The sequence below is a fragment of the Lates calcarifer genome, linkage group LG3 (genome assembly GCF_001640805.2).
Source record: "Lates calcarifer isolate ASB-BC8 linkage group LG3, TLL_Latcal_v3, whole genome shotgun sequence".
In the NCBI taxonomy this organism is placed as follows: domain Eukaryota; kingdom Metazoa; phylum Chordata; class Actinopteri; family Centropomidae; genus Lates; species Lates calcarifer.
In genome coordinates, this window is record NC_066835.1 from 7,154,604 (window position 1) to 7,165,916 (window position 11,313).

Below are 11,313 nucleotides of genomic sequence, written 5' to 3' on the forward strand. Positions count from 1 at the left end.
TGGCAATCTGAAGAAAGCGATGTATGGATGTGATTATTTATGGAGATGGCTTGAACAATCAAACTGCCTGAGGTTGGTTTTGTGTCCAGATATAGACTTGTGTATTATCGGCGACTGTTTCCAGTGTTCAATCACAACATGAGGGTAAATATTGATCAAATATTAAACAGAGCCTGCTTTCAGTTACGCAACTGGATACGAGCGAAAGTGAAAAGTGGTCGTGGCTGTGTGCTGAGAGGAGTTTGACTGCTGTCCAGTGTTCTTTCATAAAACAAATATCTGCTCATAAAACAGGCCAACATCCCATTTTAAAACACTCTGTGCAGTATCTCACATAATTTATATCTATGCGTGCAGGTACACTGTGGGATATATATGGAGCAAACAGTTAACAGGCTTTTTCTTTCTCATATACTAAGTCTTGAAAAATAGATAGTGAAATAAAAAATAGAGGTGACCCTGTGTCATAAAAACATAACTGCTACATACTTATCTCCACATGATCATCAGAATTCAACATGAACATTACAGACACACTGAAATATCCTTCACATGATGAATTATGTGTTTCAATATAAACCTGCGTTGATATGTTTTCGCATCAGTCATCTGCACTATTTTTAGATTCATCCCAAAAATTCAAAGGAAACATCTCATATATAAGGTTAAGTGCTTTGTTTATTGAAATGTACATTTCAAACATCAACACATTTTCTGCCATATAAAACAAAGTATGGTGTTAGAAGAAATTGCCTGGGGCCCATAACTCATAGCGTGCTGCAGTTAAAGGCTCTCTCAGGGGGAACACCGGTTGTTTAGTTTAGTGTCTCCTGTCAGGGAAAGGTATTTCCCGCTGCTCCCTGAAGGCCCTGAATCAATCCGCCTGCTAGATTTGAAGGTGACATTCAGCCTCCCCTCCCTCTGGTCTGGGTATAGTGACTGGGTTTCTTCCTCGTCTGCACCGCCTGTCACCCAACCCTGTCCTGTGAGACGAGAGACAGAAACCAAAAAAAAAAAAAGATAGAGAGAGAGAGCAATTGTTTTTTTTTTCATTAAAAAGGATCAATAAAAGGTTAAAGAAAATTAGATCAGTTTTTTTTTTTTTAAGAGGCCAAAATTGCTGACAGTTTTCTCTGTGTTGAAGCCATCTGCAGTGATTTTGTTATTCTAGTGGAGTGGTGGGGAGTATCCCCACCTTGTGGTACAGCCTCACGCAGTGGGACCCATCACTCGGCACAGCAATCTAAACCTTCCTCCTGGGCAGGGTGGAAAGAGAAGAGAGAGAGACCAGAACTGCCCCAGATTCCCCTTAAAAGTTCCTCCTTTAAAAGCCCGTCTGAAACACTTAACACCATCATCCGCTCTCATCTACGCAAGCTGTCACTCACAAACCACCATCTGTTTAAGGTCTGTTTGTTCAGACTGGCAAATGAGAGAAATGTGAGAAGTGCTGCCCGGCTCAGAGCTGGCCTGCAACAGTCTGCAGTGGGTTAATAATAATTATGATAACAATGACGATGTTAGCATAGCTTCGCTGCCTCCCCTCATGCTGTTTCTGGGAGAACAAGGCATCCAGGCAACAGAGAGCCCATGGGAGCTGTTCTAAAGAGAAAACAAAAGTTTAGCTCCACTAATTTGAACTGGAAGTAAGATGAACTCGAATGAACCGCATCTGACAAACCACAGAGTGAGACGAGCCCTGCTGTAGCCGACGCTCATTAAAGACGCGCAGGGCAACTAAATCAAACTCCTGGTGTGTTCGCTCACTTGTGGGTCAAATCACTTGGGCTAAAAGGTGCTCGAAAATGACATAATCACAACCTGACAGGTCCAGAACAAACAAAGCTCCGCATTCAGAGCTGGAGACTGAACTGTAACACAAGTGCCATGGAGAGTGATTCACCCATGGACCCCTTTGATTGTGTACACAATGATATGTATTCATTTCCATGGAGACTAAACAAATAGAGCGGTTGGTGTCCCTCTTTCCCGATATGGGCTAGTTTTACCTCTTCTGACTCACCTATCAAAGCAACAAAGCTATTCCAAAGAGGAAATGCCTGCACTGGCAAGAGAAATCTATTACTGACCATAAAACTCGACCTCACTGCAATTAAAAGAAAAAGAAATGTAGTTGTGTGTAATTGATTGAGGCTGATTCAGAGTGAAAAAATAATGGCGTTGACAAATGAGCGCTTGAGAAATAACAGTTTCTCAATCCCAACGCCAGCATTCAGTCGAATCTTAAAAGAAGACAGGTAAAGGGGGCTGTGAGAATGTGGTGCTCAGTGTGTGTTCAGGCCTGCCAACCACTCTACATAGACAATTTAACAGCCCTCATAAAAACAGGAACATTAAGCAGGTCCAGATCCACGTCTGTCTCTCATCGACCTTCCTCATCCGTTCCCCATTTGATCCATTTCTCTTGAATGAAAAATGTCCCGACTCCGCGCTCTCTTGCAGCTCTCCGTTTATAAATTTCACCATCTAAATTGCTATTCCTATCCCTCTGTGACACATACAGTCTGCTATGTGAGAGCTGCCTGTTACACAGCCCAGATACCATTATTCATAGCAAGCTGTCTCTTGTAAAACACCACAAGAACCTGTTTGAAGCCTGGGCTCAATTAATTAGAGAAATAGGCAGATGAACATTGTAATCTGCTGTGTTTTTACCACTGTTGCTTCCTGCCCAGTGATGACTTATGCAGAATTTTAGCGGAATTGATTATGATGCAAGGTAAAGGGTTGTGATGTTGGCAATGAATGAGCTAATACACATACATTAAACGATCCTGTCACAACAGAGGCGAAACCGCGAACCATCCAGAAAATCATCTGCTACGTGCAATCACAGTTTACGTCACCTTTGCTCCTCAAACATGTCTGTTTCCATTCTCTGTCCCCCCTCTGGTAAGAAAAGTTTTCAGTGGCTTGCACACGTGATTCATCTATAAAGGCCTGTAATCTGCTTCATATGTGATTTCAAACTGCAGAGGGTGAGTGAGTAAATGTGTGTGCATGATTAGGAGGCACCTCTCTTGCAGTGAGATTAGGTAATACAAAGCATTTTATGGTTGGAACACATATTGAAAGCAGCTGCTTTTCCCCAGCTGTTCTGGCATTGCATTTGTTGTGTGTTGAGTATCAGGAAGTCCTCCCAGGTACCCAATAGCCCAATCGTTGCTACCTTCCAAGCCAATGAAAAATACAAACCTACGGGTATACATGCTTGAATCTTCTTGCTGAATGTTCTTGAAAGTGAGTTCTTTTGGAATGGCTGCAGTGTGAAGATGTACTGTGTGCTGCAGTATAGCAACTGCTGTGCATGTGTCAATACCTATTAATGTCTGTGTGTGTTTGAAAGAGAAGTCGAGAAAAACATGTCAACAAACCCTGCATATGGTTTTAAATGTCCATACTTACATTAGGTTTCACATGGAACACATGCAACATGACCTCTGACCCCCCACACATTCAGCTGTCAGTTTCCTGTTCCTGACACTAGCACCTGGGTGCAGTTTTCCACTTTACACTTTTTCACCCCGGGGGGTATCCTTTGTGCGTGTCTATACATGTGTATGTGTGTGGGGGTATGTGGACACAAAGTATAGGCCTGTAGCGTCCGGTTCTGGAGGTGGTAACGTGGTCACTGATTGGAACTCATTAGTGTGTAGCCTTTCAGAGGCTCAGTTCACTGATAGAGTTGTTTGTGTGTGTCCGGTGTGATTTTATGTGTTTTCCTTTGTACTGCTCTACTTGGAAGTTTTTACATATACTGTCTTGCCCTAAAATGGCAAAAGAGTAGAAACTATAGAAACAGTGAAGTGACAAAACAGAATACATTTTTATGCCAGCTAGCAACCTGCATAACGCTGAAACACCTCTACTCCAGAGTGAAAAGCTTTAACGGCAGTTAGCATTGCTGTTAAGCTAATTACCTTTTAGCAGGACTAGTTTAGCTGTTTTTTTCCCCCCTATTACATTATGACTGAATTTAGTTACTGTCTGTATATTTGTCAGCAAACTGAATTACAAAGGTGTTGGTCAATCAAAATTTATATTTTTCAGTTCACAGCTGGAAAAAGGAGGAAAATTAGGATAGCTTAATAGTTGTGGCTACCTTTTCCTGGCTAGCTTTAGCTTAACATGGCTCCCTAGCTTTATGGTTAGGGCTTTAAGACTAGGAAGTAAGACATATGCAGCCTTCAAAACAGATAAAGAACAAAACATATATCACACTTAATTTCTCATCATTTACATATCTAAATGTAATGAAACATGATGGAAGTAGAGGGTGTGTAGAGATGCAGCATTTGCTTTGCTAAATCTAACAAGGTTTGAGTTACAGTCAGTATGTTTGCATTGTGCCCACTATTATGCCCATTTCTCTATTATTAAGAAAATGACAATATTCTGAATTTGATACTGGGCATGTAAACAGCATATTCTGTTTGGATATTCTGAATTTGGCGTGATTCCAAATTACAGCACATTTATTATATGCACCTCATTTGGGGTTTTTACAGGTGTTTGTAACTATCTTGCATTTGTACGGTGAGCTCTTATACACAAACTAGACAACAGTTTTGCAGGCTGGGGTAGAGATGCATGCCCAAAGTAAAACCCACATTTCTGGTCAGAGGAGACACACACTTTTGATGTCAGTAGGATCTATGTCATGGGTGTTTATGTTAATCGGAGTATGCACAGCTGCATGTAAACAGGAATAATAGTGGAATATTCATTTTCATTTTCCATGTAAACAGCTTAATAGGAATATTGTCTTTTTTGGAGTATGGGCAAAAACCTGAATAATTCATGCCATGTAGTGAGTGAAACCAAGTCAACATGACGATCCTTAAAATGTAATTTCTCAATGAGATGCTGAACAACATCTAAGATTTTAATAAAGGCATCAATTGTGTGTCCATGCCCACACAAATAAACATTTTGTACCGACTGAATCCCATTCAAAGACATGCGCATAAACAGAGATTATCTCACCATCTGACACAAAACACACATACAGGACCATGTAGAGTGGAACTCACTGAAATCTTTGGAACATTCTTTTCCCATGAATTATGGTTTTAATGCTTCATCCATTCCTATTAGGCTATCCATCACACCACTGCTCACTTAGTCATGGAGCAGTCTCATCAAGGGGGAGAGGGAAGGTGAGCAGAGATGCACATGAATGAGTGGGAGAGGCAGAGAGATAGAGCAAAAAAGTGAGAGACGAGTGGAAAGGAATTGCAGAATGTTGAACAAAATGGAGGAAAAAGCATGCAGATAAGTGGTTGTAAACAAAGGAATTAAAGAGAGGGAGAAAGCTAGGGAGAGAGATGTTGATATGACCTGGAGGGAGATGAAATGTGTGGATAAAATGGATGAGCAACACCAGCGGTGGAGATACGGGGCAGAGACGGAGTCATTTAGACAGATTGATGGTGATGAGGGAAGGCTTGAGATCCCTACAATACTGATAACCACTCACGACTGCTCAGACTGAGAAAATGGGCTGTGTGTGATTCTGAGAGTGTTTGTTTTTTCTCATTTACTCATTGCACGGTCCCTTGCTGCAATTGTAGCTCTGGAAAAGTGGCTTTGACATCAGGTGGGATCCAAACAATATTAAAACACAACATTGACCTGTTTAGACTTGCATGAACTAAAACTCCAATCTTCAGCACTGCCTCTGAATTCAAGTCTACGTCCCCAGGTTGTTTGTGAGTCAGTTTTCATTTGGCGGTAGGTAAAGGAAAGAGAGAAAATGCTCTATTAAAGCAAGTAATCGGACACTGAAACACACAATTACACACACATAATTGTGTCCTATAATGTGAGCTCATTATTACGACTTGTGCCATGAAATTGACCTTGGACCCTCTATCAAACATGTTATTAACGCTCTTGCTGCTTATCAGCATTGATTGAATATTGATTTGCACGAGCATTTATAACTGTACCTCCTTCATATAAAACAGTTTTTGTTCTATGGCAAATTCTCATTCTGTAAAATCACACGGGCAAATGAAATTCTTGGAGAATTTAAGGTCTGCAAGCAACTATTACTTCCAAACTACCTTGACGGCACACCTTGTAATTTTTTAGTTTGTTTTGTTTAAGTACATCAATACATCTCACACTTTTGTGTTTGTTTGCCTAGCAATCGAGTGCACAAAATTAATGTCAGCTCTTTTTTTTTTGTTCTTAATTTAAAAAGCCTTTTTTACTTGGTTAAGTTTTGATGAACTTCACATCACTTCAGCAATGCGGTGAATCAACAATATTACAGAAACATGTTCCATACCAGTGTAGTTACCTACAAACAGTCACTGCTTTGCCATTCAGTGAATGCCAGACCACCCATGTCTTTATATGGAGGAAGTACCAATTCAGATGTAAGTGTTAAAGTAAAATGTTGTCAGCATTATGGATCACTGGCCACAGAGGGTTTCAATCAACCATGCAGTATGAGAGGAAAATCCATGGCAACTCTGTCCAAAATGTCAGTGACGAATGCACGGTGCTAGAGCTCTGAAGGTTGCAGGTTATTTGGGAGAAGAGGGAGGAATGACAAGGAATGAAAGAGTGGAAGATAAAGAGATGGATGAAGCTGGACAGGCGACAGAAAAGGGGAACGGTCAGTGATAACGCAAATGAAGACAAGTAGGGATGGAGAGCTAAAGAGTTCACCGAGTCCAAAGAAGGAAGAGGTTACTCGGGGTATGAGAGGACACAGAGCCACAGGTTGGGGTTGAAGCGCAAAACTAACAAGTCTTATCGTACAAGATCTGCCAGAGGGATGGGATGAGAATCTTTCACAGTGGAGTCTGGGCGAGGAGAGGAGGAGGAGGAGATGGTGGGAATGTTACAGCTGGTCTGTCTCATGTAAACCTGTGCAGAGAAAGATGGAAAACAGAGGAGATGCACCAAGCCATATGCTCATCCTGGCTCGCTGTGCTCCTCCCTGAGCACCTACAGACAAACACTGCTCTCAAAGTTAAACACCAGCTCGCTTGTTGTGTTTATTTAACAATGTGGTGAGGTTGAGTGAAGTAAGAGAAAGGATGTAGTTATGTCTTGCCTGAACTAACCCCTTGATCAATTTGTGAAGAGCATTTTCCAGCTTTCATAACCACACACCCCAGGAAAAGTCAACATCAAAACCTAAATACTACACGATATTAAGCCAGCCATGTAGCATCTGGTGTTATTCAAGAGTCTGGATGTGACTGTGTGTGTGTGTGCGTTGTGTGGAGAATGTGGGTTATTAGCCAGTTAAAATGCTTCTACATAGAAATTAAATGTCAGACAATGTCAGCATGGGGTCTGGCACAACTCATTGAAAGTCTGAAGGTGAATTTATGTCTGTTTAACCAGGTGTAGTGAGTGTCTGTAAGTGTGTATGGATAGGCGCTTTTATAAGTTTTATAGACAATATTTTATTTTTGAGTTTGATGGTCTCCAACTTTGCCCTGTTTGTCAGTAGTGCTTAATATCACAGATTACAAAGTAATCATTTCTCATTTATAAGTTGGAACAAAAACACCAGAGTAGTTGTAGAGGGTCCAGATGACTAAACCAGAACCTTCTGTCCTGTTTGGCCTAATGGAGACTGTAGGCAATTGGCAGGCTTGACTTACATGTATATGATCATGTTGGCAGGATTTCATTTGATGTTTTCCTACTGGTTTCAGACAAATAACAAAAATGGATCCCACACATTAAAAAAGTACAAAACACGTTCACAGAATTTATTTTCATTAGCTTTGTGTTCAGCCTATTTTAGGACTGCTGTGGGTAATCTGGCATCAGTCAAACCTTAACTAAATGCTAAGATACAAATTAATGGTTAGCCTTAACTTAAATCTGCTGTAATTATTTTTTTTTGCTCACTAGGGGGTAGTACAACAATACTGATTTATTAGTTTAAAGTGTTTGGGAAATAGCTCACTTTGTGGAAAGCACTGGCAACTAGAAAGAAAAGTTGATGAAATTGGTTTGAGTGAATCAAAACAGTTCAGTTGTGGGCCATGAAACTAAAACGATTTGCTGAAAGATGCCAAAATGGTGTGCAGAGCTGAAGAAAACTTCAAAGTCAAGGGATAATTTTCTGTTGGTTTGTCACTAGGAGCAACCCCTTGTAAGTTAAACATAGTTATTTGATCTATTATTAATTTTAAAATGATTGATTAGTGCAGCTTTAAAGTTTTTCTGAAATATAGTTTAGTGAGTGAACATTCTTGGATTTGGGGTGTGTGCTTGCCAGAGGTGCTGCCAAGGATTATGTATTGATTGACAGCGTTGGTTTTGAAGTGTTTAAGTGTATATTTTTCTGGCTACTGTTCTATGTGTCCTCTTACCTCATGATATGATGGTTTATTTCTGTCACTGCAGGCTCAGACAGCCTGTTGAACAAATATGTATTGTGTCAAATTGTTCAGTGGTACAATTGAGTGATTACCTGGACCATCTTTCTTAAGAACATGTATAAAAAAAGAAAGGATGAATGCTAGAATGTGGATAAGAGCTTGTGCTTCCAGCTTGTAAAAATGAATCATGCTCAAATTTATTCTTTGCCTAATACAATTCAGAGCTGATGGTAGAATATCACAGCAGGCATAAGATTTAATTACAGTTCTCTTTAACAGTTTAAATGTGGCATTGTTAACAATCCATTTGTGCATGCCATCCAGATGTTACACAGTAATTATGATAGCTCTTTGCCATTTAATAACTTCATGTTTTATAACTCTGATGCAGAAATTGACTCTAAGGTTTATAATCTATTTTACTTGTAAATGATCCTAAAGGCATTTTATATGAGACAGATATAAAATGTGGATAAAAATAGAGAGCTTAGTTTCATAAGACTTTCCATCTCAAATCAAATTTATTTCCTAGTTGTGTGTGTGTGTGTGTGTGTGTGTGTGTGTGTGTGTGTGTGTGTGTGTGTGTATGGCAGCTGACATACTCACAGCAGCCAATCCATGACCCCTGTGAATAGGTCTGGACAGGAGCTACCATAGGTAGAGATCTTTGACAAGGGTATTAGTAGCAGTTGATATTGTAATAAGATATACTTTTTCCCAACCCCCTTTTAAAGCTGCACTAAGTTTTGTTTGTGGGTGTTTTTTCAGAGCCTTTAATTATGAATAGAATGAGACTGAACTAAAACAAGAGCAGTGTGGGCTATAAAACAGCCAGCTACAAGATGCTAAAAGGCTCAGTAGAGCTGAGCAGGCCTGTAGGGTCAGTTGATTGTTTTTTGTGGATTTGTCACTAAGAGCAACACCTTTCAAATTGCACAGTCATTCTTTTAGTGTGTGAAAGTAACATAAGCATTTATTGCATTTCTGGTGTATGCTTCTATATGTGCTGTATGTCATTTTGTTCGTTTTGTGTGTGCACGTGTGAATGAGAAAGGGAGAGAAATGGAAGGACAAGCATGTCGTGCTCTTGTGAAAACATGTCAGCTTACTTTAAGAGGACCTCCTCAAAGTCTAAATGCAGGAAATGACCTTGATTACATTAAAGCTGCATGAAATTGTCTCGCCTCCTTTGATGTCACAGCAACGCATAAGCACAATAACATCAAATTTATCATCGTATATGTGGTAATTAATTAAGTTTCTACTTTAAATAGGTTTATATGATAATGCTGAAAATAAACACGGTACATATCAAGTGTCATCTGAACTTGACACACCAACTTTGTGGAATAGCATGCAGCGTGGACAAGGCCCCCTTTCTGTCTCCCATATACATATTTGAAACTGAGCAGACACAGCTGAATCCTGGTGTATCCCTTTAAGTCATTCTTTTGGATCGTCCAGGGGGCACAGAGCTGGGCTGTATATGACCATTGTTCAGTTGTCTTGGCTCATTTTGGTTGCAGGGCTTTTTTGAGACAGTTTTGGCCACTGCTCAGCTGTGGGTTTATTTAGATTTATTTTGCATACCATCAATGAAATGACAGTTTCTGAGTTGCACGGTTGTCAGCCTAACACAACATTTTTCTTTTATTTTTCATGAGGAGGGTACTGTAGGTCCAACACACCCCCAGCCTGTAACCTGGACTTGTTCTTGGCTGACATGTAGGAAATGGTGTAGATGGCAAACAGTGGGGTGCTAGTGCTTTGTTATACCAGAGACAAGGTAGAGGGGAGTTAGGGTTAGCTTACTGTTATTGAGTTTGGCTTCTCCACAAGAAAATGACAGTAGCCTACATATTTGTGAGGCACAGAACATGCCTGATACTTTATTCCACATTTTAGATCTGGCAACTTTTAGCTACTTTTTTTTTTTTTTCCAAAATACACAGAGTTACTAGACAGTGTTCATTCAAGTGTGTGGATCCTCTCTATTTATGATACTTTCACAGCCCACATAAAGAGCTTTTGAAACTAGGATAGCACATACTGTACCTCCGCCAAGGCCAAACAATGCTCCATCATTTTGAGTCACTTTAACCCAGAAACACATTCTGAGTTTTCAGTATATCTGTAAAGAGGAAAGTCTCAGCTTTATAGCGATACCAAAACTATCTTTCTACGCCAAATAAATTACACTTATTAGATCACAACGTTTGTGCTTTATTGTTGTTTGAATGCAGGCCATTATATGCCTATTTAAAACATAAGTCTGCACATGCGGATCCGATCTGGCAGTGTAAAACAGGTTCAATTCAACGCAACGCATGCGCTGATTTTGGCGCATGTGCAGAACGGATTGGGCACTGGCAATCGGTAAACAGATTTAAACCCACGTCTGAGTCGCCTCCTCGGTTTGTCAGTAGTATGAGAAAAATGAATTACGGAATAACAGATATTTATCAAAGAAGCCTGGATACTAAACAAGCTTTGGAGCTGCTTTTTTGTCGAACACGAGTGATGAGGCTGGACGTTGAATACACCTGCGTCGGGACGGTAAGGCTAAGGAGCGAACTAGCTAGCGGCTATTGTTAGCATTTGCGTTAGCATTAGCCTTCTGTTTTAACAACATCTTTTGACTATATTTCCATTTTCAGCAGTTTTTATTGCGTGGGTAAGAGTGTACTTGTGTTTCCGTGACTCAGGCGTCCCTGACATGAGTTGTGGATCCCCAACACGGACGGGTGAAAACAACGAGCTCTTGATAGTCTGTTAAAGTCCTTGTTGTATTTGTTTACAGTCACTTTACCGACATTTTGCATCTCTTTGTTAATTTGTATTCAATACTGGTCATTTCAGCTCTGTTTACAGCGATCTATCATGTCGTTGCCATCGTGTTGTGTCTATTTGTGGTCATTTTGAATTATATTTC